Genomic DNA, 14,062 nt, shown 5'->3' on the forward strand with positions numbered 1-14,062 from the left:
TATATCTGTAGCTACCAGGCATATGTATTTACCATCACTAAGGATAAACATTGCACATAAAATGGTTGTCCTGTTACCTTACCAAAGTGCAGATCTGAAATCCAGTCTTCTGGCCTGGCCCAACCTCAGAGGCAGGATAAGAAGACCTGAGCTCTGGGCTGGATCTTACTCTTTGCACCTTCCCTGCTAGTCTGAACCAGAGGAAGAGGAATCATTCACTCCATCCTCTCAGAAGCCCCCCATCCACTCCATCACCCCGCTTACTATCACATCACCCTGTTTTCTTTCCTTTATAGAACTTGTCACTAAATTAGATCAGTGTTGACTGCCTTTCCCACTAGTTGCAAGCTTTGCCCTCTGACAACAGAGCCTAAATCTCATGCACGACTGTGTTCTCAGCACTTGGAACTGTGTTTGGCACATTGTCCAGTAAATATGTCTTCGAATGGATGATAATCAAATGGGCACAGGTTATGCTCCATCTGGGGCCACACTCACCAGTTCCCATTCTATGGATTCAAGCCCATCTCACCACACAAGAAAATTTTGTTTAATGGATGGCCTCTTGTGGCCGGGCATTGTGTTAGACGATGGAATAAACATTGCAGAAAAACTCATTGTCCTGGGCTTCCCTGGAGGCGCAGTGGTTGAGAATCTGCCTGCTAATGCAGGGGACACGGTTCGAGTCCTGGTCTGGGAGGATCCCACATGCTGTGGAGCAACTAGGCCCGTGAGCCACAACTACTGAGCCTGCGCGTCTGGAGCCTGTGCTCCGCAACAAGAGAGGCCGTGATAGTGAGAGGCCCGTGCACCACGATGAAGAGTGGCCCCCGCTTGCCACAACTGAAGGCCCTCGCACAGAAACAAAGACCCAATACAGCAAAAATAAATAAATAAATGAATAAACTCCTATCCCCAACATATTAAAAAAAAACAAAAACCAAAAAAACCATTGTCCTGTTACCGAAGTGTAAAAGAGAATTTGAGAACTGACATAATGAAGACACAAACATTTACAAATGTTACTCTCCATGCAGTAGGGGCATGGCTGGGGGAGAAACCCCATTCCTCCCCCTGAAGTTACTATCGCTGTCACTGGACTTGACATCCAGCCTTACACGGACTCCATGGTAAGCACCTGGCACAGGGTGTATCCTCCATGTACCTGTGAGCCCATATCTGTGTGGAAACCAGGGCTGTGCCCATTCCTGTTCACACCTGTGGGAAGACAAGCTCATTGTCTGAGAGAAGCAGCCAGTGTGCTCACCACACCAACCTGTACCCACAAATCATGGTGCAGTTTTGCAGTAAAACACCTGCTATGGACTCAGTGCTGTGCAGGGTGCAGGGTGCTATTTCACAGAGTCCCTGTAAGACAGAGTAGTTTTATAAGTGGCTCCTGTGCCCTAACTGCCTTGCCTTGTTGAAACTTCACCACAACTGTGTGAATCAGAGCAGAGTATCCCTGCTTGACCTGTGAGGAAAGTGAGGCCTAGAGAAGCACGTTCTCAAGTTGCAGATAATGAAAACCAGGCCTCACATCTAAGTATTTATGAAGTAGTGAACTATTCAAGTCAGTGCTAAGACATGTGGTAGAGACAGTGGTGGTGCATTAGAATCACCTGGGGAATCTAAACCCATATCCTCCACAGGAACTGGAATCAGCAAGGCTGAGAGACATGTCCGTCCTTCTAAAGAGCTTTCCGAAGTCCTCTTGTATCTGGAATCCCCTGGGTGCCAACTCTTGAAAAGTCTGGAGGAGAAATGGTAGTTGTGTAAAGCTTTGTGGATGAGGCAGGACTTGAGCTGGCTCTTAAAGAACCTCTGTTTGCCAGTCCGTAAAATGGGGCTAATGCTGGAGTGGCCTCAGATCAGCGTGATTCAGTCACTCTCTTTGTTCATATAAACCAGCAGTAGGTTGTGCTGCGGCCTATGAAATGCTGTGTTCTTGGTTCACACAGCCCTTCATCTGGAGGGCACCACGTGGAGATTAGTTAGAAACCCAAGTCAGACTAATAAAATCTCCCCCGAGGGGTGATAACCCAGCGTGGTCCCTGTGACACAGGAGCCACTGAGGAGCCGCTCTTTTGGTGCAGCCTCCCAAAGAGAGGTGTGTGCCCATCCCTTAGCTGTCCTTCCCATGAGATGTTCTGTAGAGTTAGGGACCCTCAGACACTTGGATCTGGGGCATCAGCTGACTGGAGCCTCTCAGAGTCCAGGCTGAAAGGGTTGTTGTGTGTTTGGTTAAGAGCACAACTTTGGAGCTGGCCAGCACTGCCTCTTCCTTAGTGTATGACCCTGGGAGGTGGTTACCTTTCCTGGGCCTCTGTAGTAATCACCAATAGAGACTATATATAAAGAGAAAGAACCAATAGGATGTATATATATAGAGAGGGAGAGATTTATCTCGAAGTGACTCATGGGATTGTGGGGCTGGCAGGTCTGAAATGCACAGGGCAGGCGGGCAGGCTGGAGACCCAGGGAACAGCTGATGTTGGGGGTCTTGAGTTCGTAGGCAGTGTGGAGGCCCAGTTCCTTCTTCCTCCACAGGGTCTCTGTCTTTTCTCTTAAGACCTTCAACTGAACGGATGAGGCCCCCCCACATTATGGAGGGTAATCTGCTCTCCTGAAAGCCTACTGATTTTACTGTTATTCACATCCAGAAAATACCTTTACAACAATATCTAGACTGGTGCTTGACCAAACAACTGGTCACCATATCCTAGCCAGGTTGATACATAAAATTAATCATCACAGCCTCCGATTACTTGCTTGTAAAACGGGCAATGATACGTTTGGGTTTTTGTTTTTGCAGACTCAAATAATGCGTATAAAATACTTGGCCCAAAATTTGTGAAAAATTTTACACAACAGCTACTTTTATTATTATTCTTGCAAAGTGAGCTGCACGGCCTGGCACCTGAGGCTCCAGACTGTGGGAGGTGTGGGTGATGAGCCAAACTGAATGACCACGGAGGCTGGTGACACGCAGCTGAAGAGCAGAGACCTGTGCCCAGGCCTGTGAGCCTGACGCCTGTGGCGGGAGCTGGGCGGGAGTCCCCAGGTGCCCCTGCGGCTGATGCTTTGTGCTCATTATGACTTGTTTACGAGCTACTTGGGCTTGGTGGAGACTCACTCACTCAGGAGGCAGCCTGGGAATCCAGTGGGCTTGTCTGAGCTGAGTGAGCTCTTTCCAGGCCCAGGGATGCATGGGTGTGGATGACCTGTGAGCAGCTCTACCCTGGCCTCCGGTGATCTTGGCTGACTTGGCCTCTGTGCTTTCCAGCTTTTCCGGGGGCCTGTGTGGTGCTTGTTCACAACTAATGTTGGTCACTTCTCAGAATCTTTTCCCTTCAAAAGTGTAACTGAGCCATTTCAGGGCTGTTCCTGTGAACCCGCTGGGACACTTGCAGAGTTATGTTAATGGTGTTTAACTGAGCAAAACTTGTTTTGCTTCCACTTTGAAGACGCCTGCCTTCACCAGATAACTGGGTGCCCCACCTGAGAAGCTCCTACGTCAGAATTAGAGGGGGATTCTTTCCTTAGCTCTTTCCGGCGGCGTCTCTTACCAGGAATGGCTGAATGACAATACCCAACCTTTGAGGAAGAATCAAACATCCCCAGAACTCTTTCCCTCCCTCACTCCACCTGCTCACCAATGCCCAGCAGATTCTCGAGTTGCCTCTTCATCCTATGAACCCCAAGACATCTGCCTGCTGGCTGATTTCTGCTCAGTGATTTGTTCTTCTGTTAGGAGACTTCACATGTGTTTTCTTTCCTCAAGTTGCAACTAGAGTTGAGTGAAACACACTGAATTAAAAAAAGGATAGCTGAATACTCTCTAGGAAGCAGCTAATAAGAGAGGCCCAACCATTTCGACACCTTGACTGTGCAACTAGGAGACAATTATTGATGGAGGCTCTTTGAAGTTCAAACCAACATTGGGATCCACCTACAAACTATTTTTAGTTTTCCTTTTTCTCCATGGCAGAGTGAGAGCTATAGAAAATTCGCCACTGTTAGCCCTCAGCTGCCCCCTTCCCAGCACTCTCTTCGCTGCTTAGAGGAGCACCTAGAGGGGCCCCTCACGTCAGGCTGCTTCTGGATGGGATTTGCCACTTTCCCTTAAAGGAACAGCAACTGAGGCAGTGGTTCCTATTAGATAACTGGGCTGCTGTAAATATGTTTTGAAAATTCGGTGCCAAAAATTTGCACATGAATGTTCATAGTGGCATTATTCAGAATAGCCAAAAAGTGGAAACAGCCGAGATGCCCATCCACAGATGAGTGGATAAATAAAATAGAGTATATCCATACAATGGAATATTATCCAACAATAAAAAGAATGGGGGTCTTCCCTGGTGGCGCAGTGGTTGAGAGTCCGCCTGCCGATGCAGGGGACACGGGTTCGTGCCCCGGTCCGGGAAGATCCCACGTGCCGTGGAGCGGCTGGGCCCGTGAGCCATGGCCGCTGAGCCCGCAACGGGAGAGGCCACAACAGTGAGAGGCCCGCGTACCGCAAAAGAAAAAAAAAAAAAAAAAAAAAAAAAAAAAAGAATGAAGTGTGTGTACAGCTGCAACATGGATGAACTTTGAAAACATTAAGCTAAGTGACAGAAGCCAGACAGAAAGGCCACATATTATATGATTCCATTTGTAGACAATGGCCAGAATAGGCAAATCTATAAAGACAGAAAGTAGATTTATGGCTGCGACAGGCTGGGATGCGAAGCTGGGGAGAAATAGGGGTGACTGCTGACAGGTATGGGGTTTCTTTTTGGGGTGATGTAAATGTTCTAAAATTTATTGTGGCGATAGTTACACAACACTGTGAATGTACTAAATACCATTGACTTCTACACCTAAAATGGGTTAATTGAATGGTATGTGAGTTAAATCTCAATAAAGCTGTTTTAAAAGCACATTGGATGCTAGTCTCTGCCCCCAGGGGAGCCGGTGAATTGTGTTCTGTGGATATCAGGTGTGGTCTTTTGCGGGGCAGGTGCCCAGGATACATCTGCAGAGCCTGCGACCATGGTACTCTGTGAGAGCTGCAGGACTTTGTTACCGGATGGCCTTTGGTTCCCTGATTGTTTTGACATGAATCCAGGGCTCCGCCCCTCAATCTATCTTCTCCTGTCCAGCAGGGACATTCATAAGTGCTCAAAGGCAATGATTTTGTTTTGTTTGTTGTTTGTCCTCTAACTCCCTGCAAAGGGCCAGTGCTCAGGAAGATCTTTAGGGAGAAGGGCATCGGTGGGCACTCAGAAGGCCTGGAGAGCCCGTGCCACGGCTGACTCGACATGTGTCAGTGCCCCACTCCCCACCCACGTTCCTCAAGTGCAAAATGATGGGGCCAGGCCCCGTGACACCGGCCCTCCCCTGCCCCACAGCTGTGTACTTTTCTAGACTTTCGTTGCTCCCTGTAACATTTGGGCTGAATTTCTGTTGGGCCAGAAGGAGGAAGCCTGTGGCACAGCCACAGTCAGGAAGCAGTCTGAGAGCAGCCACTGGTCACCTATGGAATGTCTGCATAATAATTAATGAGGGGCATCGAGAAGGGATTTAAGGACTTGCCTTGAAACTGTTTCATTATTTTGCCAGAAGGAGTTGATGGGAATTATGGAGGTACCAAAGCCCTCCCAAACTGCCCCCCACCCCATGGGAATGGGACCGCTCCCCACGTGAGACCATGAGTTAGCGGAACTGGGAGTGAGGGGTCTGCGCCTCTGAAGGAACCTGCTCAGTCCTAGACACAGCTGCCATCTGAGATGTGGGGACCTGCCCGCTGGAGCAAATGTGGGAGGGTCAGGAGGCCCCGACACCCAGCCGGAAGATTTCCAGAGGAGACACCCCGTCTTCACGAGTCTAAGGAGGCATGGGGATGGACCAGCTTCTCACTGGGAAGCTGATTTCAGGAAGCTACTCCCATCCATTAGGCCGCCTGACCACCCCATGGTGCTTACCCAGAAACCAGAGACCAAGCGCAGGGAAAGGCCCCGGGCACTGGAGTCAGGCAGACCTGGGTTCTAATCCCGGCTCCGGCTCTGGCTGGCTGCTGGATCCTGGGCAAGTTATTCCACTCTGAGACTCAGTTTCTCCATCTATAAAATAGGGCAAAAGTAGTTATCTGGAACATAGTATATTTTAAATTTTATTTGTTCGTAATCTGAATTTATCAATTTTATTCATTTCTTAAAATTTATATTTAATTTTAAAACAACATAGATAATATAAATATTTTAAAGCTCCAAACAATATCCATTGAAAAATCTTCCCCCATCCTTGTTCTCTTTCCTCAGTAACTATTACCTGCCGCATTACAGAGTGAATGTTATTCGTGTTAAAAGCTACTACTCATCAGGGGCTCACTTTGTGTCAGGACAGTGCATTGTAACGTCCCTGCATTCACCCCTGTTTGGCAGACAGCATTACCCCTGTTCTGGGTGCGGGAAGTAGGCTCAGAAGGAGGGAATATTTTGCCTGGAAATATAAGACCTGTAAGGAGAGAAGCCAGGATTTAAAAACGCAAGTGAGGGACTTCCCTCGTGGTTCAGTGGTTAAGAATCCGCCTGCCAATGCAGGGGACATAGGCTCAAGCCCTGGTCCAGGAAGATCCCACATGCTGAGAAGCAACTAAGCCCGTGCACCACAACTACTGAGCCTGTGCTCTAGAGCCCGTAAGCCACAATTACTGAGCCCGCGTGCCATAACTACTGAAGCCCACACACTGCAACAGAGTAGCCCCCGCTCGCCGCAGCTAAAGAAAGCCTGCACGCAGCAACAAAGACCCAATACAGCCAAAAATAAATAAATAAATTTATAAAAAAGAAAAAAGAATGCAAGTTATTTCATGTTTGTAACTCTCCTAGGACAACAGATGTTAGCTCTTCCCACTCAGACACCTTTCCATCAGGAGCTGGGCAGACAAGCTCCCTGAGAGAGAATGAGAGAGGGTGTTTTTATATCCATACAGGCATCAGACAACACCATAGTGAAAATAACAGTAGTGGCACCAGGCGAAGTCTAAGTTCTTTACATGCATCATCTCATTGAAGCCTCATCACCACCCTCTGCGGTAGGTGCTACTGTTTTCATTTTATAGAAGGTAAAATTGAGGCTCAGAGAGGTTAAAGAATTTGGTCAATTTCTTACAGCTTAGAAAAGAAGGAGCAGAGACAGGATTCAAATCCAGGCAGTCCAACAGGAGAGCCTAAGCTCTTCAACACTCTACTCTGTCCCCTGGGGAGGTGGCTAAGAGAAGGCAAAGGGTCAGAGGGAGCTGATGTAACAGACGAGAGAATGTGGTAGGACTGGAGGAGGGAGTCGCAGGGAGAAGGGGGCAGGACAGTCAGGAGCAAGGTTCTGGGGCTGGCATTCCAGAAATGAAAGAAACGATGTCTGTCTGCTAGGAACTGAGGGTTTATTGAGAAGACAAATATAAACCACATGTGGAGGGAAAGAACTAGGTCAGTAGTAATAACACATCACAGCTATCAGACTCACTGTTTCAGTTAGCCACCGCTGCATACGCCACCCCAAACAGAGAGGCTTATGACACCCATCATCTACTTTGCCAACGAATCTGCAGCTGGGGCAGGGCTTAGTGGGGTCAGCTTGTTTCTGCCCCATGTGGCACCAGCAGGGGTGGCTGGAAGGCTGGAAGCTGGGATCATCTGAGGGTTTGCTCACTTGCAAGCTGAGGCTGGTCGTCAGCAGCACACCTACATGTGGGCTTCTCCCTGCTGATGCTCGGCTTCTTCCCAGCTTGGTGACCCCAGATAACATCATTAGTCATTGGGGAATGCAAATTAAAACTACAATGAGATACCACTACACACCTAGTAGAATGTTTAAATAAAAATGACCTGCCATACCCAGGGTTGTCAAGGATGCTCTCGTACAACTGCTTTGGAAAATCCTTGGCAGTTTCTTTGGAAGTTAAACATACACTTACCATATGACCCAGCCACGCAATTCCAAGCTATTTACCTGAGAGCAATGAAAGCGGACGTCCGTACAAAGATTTACACATGAATGTTCATAGCAGCTTTATCTGAAGTAAACGAAAATGAGAAACAACCCAAATGTCCATCAATAGGCGAATGGATAAGTAAATTATGATATAGCTATACAGAGAAATACAATTCAGCAATAAAAATGAATTCACTGTCGGACTTCCCTGGTGGCGTGGTGGTTAAGAATCCACCTGCCAGTGCAGGGGCACGGGTTCGATCCCTGGTCCGGGAAGATCCCACATGCCACAGAGCAACTAAGCCCGTGTGCCACAACTACTGAGCCCATGTGCCACAACTACTGAAGCCCGTGTGCCTAGAGTCGCAACAAGAGAAGCCACCACGGTGAGAAGCCCACTCACTGCAAGGAAGGGTAGCCCCCACTCGCTGCAACCACAGAAAGCCCGAGCACAGCAATGAAGACTAAATGCAGCCAAAAAATAAAAAAAAAAATTTTAATTAAAAAAAATTTTTGAATTAAAAAAAATGAATTCACTGTTGATCCATGCAACAACATGGGTGGCTCTCAAAATTATTATGCTGAGTGGAAGAAGCCAGACAAAAAAAGTGTATGCACAGTATTATTCAATTTATATAAAAGTCTAGAAAATGCAAATGCAATTAACCTGTAGTGACAAGAAAGCACACCAGTGGTCGCATGGAGATGCTAGGGGTGGGGTAGAGGGAGGGATGACAAAGGGGCATGAGAAAACTTAGGGTTGATGGATATGCTCAGTACCCTGATAGTGGTGACGGTTTCACAGGTGTATACATGTTAGATTGTACCAAATTGTACACTTTAGATATGCGCAGTTTACCGTGGGCCAATTTTAAAAATAAAAAATATTAGGTTGGAAAAAGAAAGAAGGGCATGTGCAGCTCATGCAGCTCAATATCAAAAAACAAACAACCCAAGCAAAAAATGGGTGGAAGATCTAAATAGACATTTCTCCAAAGAAGACACACAGATGGCCGAAAAGCACGTGAAGAGAGGCTCAGCATCACTAATTACTAGAGAACTGCAAATCAAAACTACGATGAGGTATCACCTCACACCGGTCAGAATGGCCATCGTCAAAAAATCTACAAACAATAAATGCTGGAGAGGGTGTGGAGAAAAGGGAACCCTCCTATACTGCTGGTGGGAATGTAAATTGGTACAGTCACTATGGAGAACAGTATGGAGGTTCCTAAAAAAAACTAAAAATAGAGCTACAATATGACCCAGCAATCCCACTCCTAGGCATATACACAGAGAAAACTATAATTTGAAAAGATAAATGCCCTCAGTGTTCATTGCAGCACTATTTACAATAGCCAAGACATGGAAACAACCTAAATATCCAACAACAGAGGAATGGATAAAGAAGCTGTGGTACGTATATACAATGGCATATTACTCAGCCACAAAAAAGAACAAAATAATGCCATTTGCTGCAACATGGATAGACCTAGAGATTTTCATACTGAGTGAAGTAAGTCAGACACAGAAAGACAAATATCATGTGATATTGCTTATGTGTGGAGTCTAAAAAAAAGGGTGCAAATGAACTTATTTTCAAAACAGAAATAGAGTCACAGACGTAGAAAACAAACTTATGGCTACCAGGGGTTAAGGGGGGAGGGATAAATTGGGAGATTGGGATTGACATACACGTACTACTATATATAAAATAGATAACTAATAAGGACCTACTGTATAGCACAGGGAACTCTATTCAATACTCTGTAATGGCCTATATGGGAGAAGAATCTAAAAAAAGAGCGGATGTATGTATAACTGATTCACTTTGCTGTACACCTGAAACTAATACAACATTGTACATCAAGCATACTCCAATAAAAATTAAAAGAAAAGAAAAAAAAAAGAAAGAAGGCACATGGGAGGTGATAGGCTGTGGTGGCCATCTTGGAAAACACAAACCTACCTCGTTCACCAAGTATTTCCAACAGGCAAGGCACTGTCCTTGAGTCCTCCCAACAACCCAACCCAAGGGGGAGATGAGGTGGCCAATTATCTTCTATGATGATGATCTTGTTATCACAGAACCATGAGGTCTTGGTCCCTGGGAGGAAAGGGTGTCTCAGGTCTCTGATGACCGAACCTTGGGGCTTCTACCACTGAGCTGTAAGAGAAAGTGCTGCCCACTTCTTCGGACCCATCAGGAAGCAGAGGCGCCCTTTAGAGAGCGACACGGAGAGGCAGTGAGGAGGCGGCTCTGTGGGCAGAGGCTGGGGCATGGCTGCTGAACTGAGAGGCACCTGTGTCTGTCCCCTACCCTCCCTACCTAGGGAGGAAGAAGATACCAAGCCCCCGACAAGGAGGGCTCAGTTCGAGAAGCGCTGCGCCTTCTGTCCCGGGGCAGATATGGAGATGGTAACCCAAGGAAAGCTTCTGAGAGGAGCCACAGTCTCCCGGCTTGGCTGGACCCTGGGGCTTCCGCTGCTCTTCTCTGCCTCAGGCGAGGTCCTTGTTTCCTAGCCCCCCACCCCCAGATCCTTAGCCTCTTTCTCCTTTTTAATGGGGGGTGGGTGGGTCAGGGGGTTGCCCAAGAGACAAATCCTGGTTTAGGAGCCAATAAAGAAGGGGCCTCCTAGGTTGGGGAGGGTATCAGAGGCCATGGGCTGGAGGGCAGAATCCTGGTGCACAACCCTGTGGGCCCCTCACTGCCACCCACCATGAAGAACACAGGCCTGAGGGATGGGAGCGCAGCAGGCAGGGGAGAGGTTACCAGGGCTGGACCTGGATGGACGGGCTGGGGGAGGCCTGGAAGGGCAGTTGAAGGGTGGAGGAACAGCACCAGGCACAGAGAGGCAGTACTCCGGGGGGGGCAGTGGGGGACACCTTGTTGCAATGCTGTCCACTGAAGCTTAACAGAAATGGCAGAAGTGGGCCACACTGATTAGACAGCCACCTCGCACTAGACGTTCTCTCCTTTAACCTTTCTGACAAGTCTGTGATGTAGGTTCTACACCCCCCACTGCATAGGTGAGACGGGGTTATCCAGTCACACAGCTAGCAGGTTGGGGAGCCGACCTGGGGAGGGGCGGTGGCCAGCAGGCACAGGAGCCACTGCAGGTCTGGGCGGGTGGGCCTGGCGCACGTGGTGGAGTTCTGGTGGAGGATGGGCTGGAGCAGGAGAGGGGGCAGCGGGAGCAGCAGGGAGGCTGGGCGCCACCCAGGCGGCAGGTGAAGCAGACCTGGGCTCCGCAGGCTTCGGTGGAGGGAGGCTGGGTGGGAGAGGAACCTACAGGACCAGAGACAGAGGGCACGTGCTGGTGGAGCCTGGCTACGAAGGGGCAGGGGGCGGGGTCTGTTCCTCGTTCTCCTTCGGGAACTGAGACGGGGGAAACTGAGTCGCCCTCAGCAAAGACGGACACTGACCCTGATGGGAGAGAGGGTGAGGGAGAGAGAGGCCAAGGACTAAGACGGAGGGCCCTGGAGGGGTGACGGAGGGGGTGGGGAGAGGAGGGTGGGGAGGACCGACGAGGTTCTGAGCCAGCGGCATCAGGGATGAGCGTGGCTGGAAGGCCGGGAGAGATGAAGGTGAGATGTCCTTAGGTCCCGGGCCTTGGTGTTCGTGTGTGGTGCGGAAGGGGCTTGTTCTTTTCAAAATGTGAAACTTGAACATTTTTGTCTGATTAAAGCATGAAAAATACAATTAAAACAAGAGGAGAAATATTAAAAGTTAAAAGACCTCCCATAATCGTAAACCCACACTCTGCTACTATTAATGGTTTCAAATATTACCTTCTGATTTTGGAATATGAACAAAAACAGATAAAATACATTTGTACGAGGATTCCAGTGGTTTCACATCTTTGCCAAAACGAAACATGCTGTCTTTTCATTTTAACCATTCAGGTGTGTGTGCAGCTGATCTCACTGTGGTCTGCATTTCAATTTCCATGATATATGTGATTCTTCTCCATTATAGGTTATTTCAAGATATTGAGTATACTTCCATGTGCTATACAATAGGTTCTTGTTGGTTATTCTATATAGTGTGTATATTTTAACCCCAAACTCCTAATTTACACCCCCACCACACCAAAGCATTTGACTTAATAGTCTAATACATTACTTTGATCACTTCTCCAGTAAGGTTAGAACTTTAGAGCACTTCAACTTCACTTGCCTCCTACCAACGTTTGTGGGTTTTTTTTTTTTTTTTTCCGATGGCATATGGGATCCTCCCGGACCGGGGCACGAACCCGTGTCCCCTGCAACGGCAGGCGGACTCTCAACCACTGCACCACCAGGGAACCCCTGTGTTTTTTTTTTTTAAGACATTTTAAGTCAACATATATGTTAAAGACATTTCTATTGCTTTGTACAATATTTATATATTTTTTAATTTAAAAAATTTAGGCCTTTCTCACCTTCTGAGATGGACCACACTCTGTCTATGGAGTGTGTTTCTCTCTAAATAAATCCACTCCTTACATATCAAAAAAAAATTAAAATTTAATCTTAAATTTCACTAAAATTCATATATATTTTAACTTTTTGCTAATATTTAAGCACATATTTACCTTTTCTAGTGCTCCTCCTTCATGCATTTCCGTGTTTCCATCTAGGATCATTCTCTTCTGCTTGAAGATTTTCCTTTCGGATTCCTTTTGTGCAAGTCTCACAGTGACAAATTCTCTAAGCTTTTATCTGAGAACATCTTTATTTTAAGGGTTATGTTCATTAGGTAAAAAAAATTCTACATTGGCATTTTTTATCACCCCAGGACTTATATGTCTTTTCACTGTCTTCTGACTTCCATCATTTCTGATTCGAAGTCAGCCATCAGTCTTAGTGTAACACAATACAATGGTCAAAAAAAGTTTTTTTTTTTCATGTTCAAGGCTTCTTTATTGGTTGCATCAAATTATTACAAAGTAAGAACTGCTGTTGGCCCCCTGGTCTCCGTAGTGGAGAGGCAGCCTTAAAAACCAAGTGACCCAATTCTCTGAAAAGGTTACCTCAGATGTGTGTTAGGTAACAAAACATTTTTTTTCTGGTCCAGATCACACACTGAATTTAGTTATTATGTCCTTCTTCAGCCACCTTTAATCTGGAACAATTCCTTAGTTGTTATCTTTCATGATTGATAAGTGTTGAGTGCAGGGCAGTTATTTTGTAGAATGTTGCTCAGTTTGGGTTTGTCCGATGTTTCATTATGATTGGATTCAGGTTCTGCTCTTTTGACAGGGAGACGAAAGGATGTTGCGTCCTCAGTACATTATATCAGGAGGCACATGATGTCTGTTCATTCTGCCCCTCTTGATGTTAACGTGGATCACATGGTTTAGCTGTTTTCTCCACTGTAAATTACTATTTTCTCTCTGTAGATAACAAGTAATTTGAGAAGACACTGCTGTGCTGAGGGTTATTGTTTTTAGCAGGGGAGGTGGGAACCCAGGACCAAGGTCAAGAGCTCCCAAGGGAGGCCTTGTCCAGGGTCTGCAGGCTCTGGGGTCAGGTCAGTAGCCTCTGCCCAGAGCTGGATGAGGGCTGGAGTTTCAGTTTGGTCACACAGGTCCCAAAGCCAATCTGGCTAGTCAGAGAAAAAGCATATGGCAAGGGCAAACACTCTCGTTTTGCAGCTAATCAGCTGTATGTGAAAACAAGTCCCTCCCCGCCTCTGCACCTCACTTTTTCTTCTTTCTTTTTTTTTTTTGCGGTACGCGGGCCTCTCACTGTTGTGGCCTCCTCTCCCGCTGTGGAGCACAGGCTCTGGACGCGCAGGCTCAGCGGCCATGGCTCATGGGTCCAGCCGCTCTGCGGCATGTGGGATCTTCCCGGACAGGGGTACAAACCCGTGTCCCCTGCATCGGCAGGCAGACTCTCAACCACTGAGCCACCAGGGAAGCCCTTTTTTTTTTTTATTTTTGGCTGCGTTGGGTCTTCATTGCTGCACGCAGGTTTTCTCTAGTTGCGGTGAGCTGGGGCTACTCTTCGTTGTGGTGCACAGGCTTCTCTCATTGCGGTGGCTTCTCTTGTTGCGGAGTATGGGCTCTAGGACCATGGGCTTCAGTAGTTGCAGCACATGAGC

This window comes from Neophocaena asiaeorientalis, unplaced genomic scaffold, assembly GCF_003031525.2.
Source record: "Neophocaena asiaeorientalis asiaeorientalis breed wild unplaced genomic scaffold, Neophocaena_asiaeorientalis_V1.1 scaffold40, whole genome shotgun sequence".
Lineage (NCBI taxonomy): Eukaryota > Metazoa > Chordata > Mammalia > Artiodactyla > Phocoenidae > Neophocaena > Neophocaena asiaeorientalis.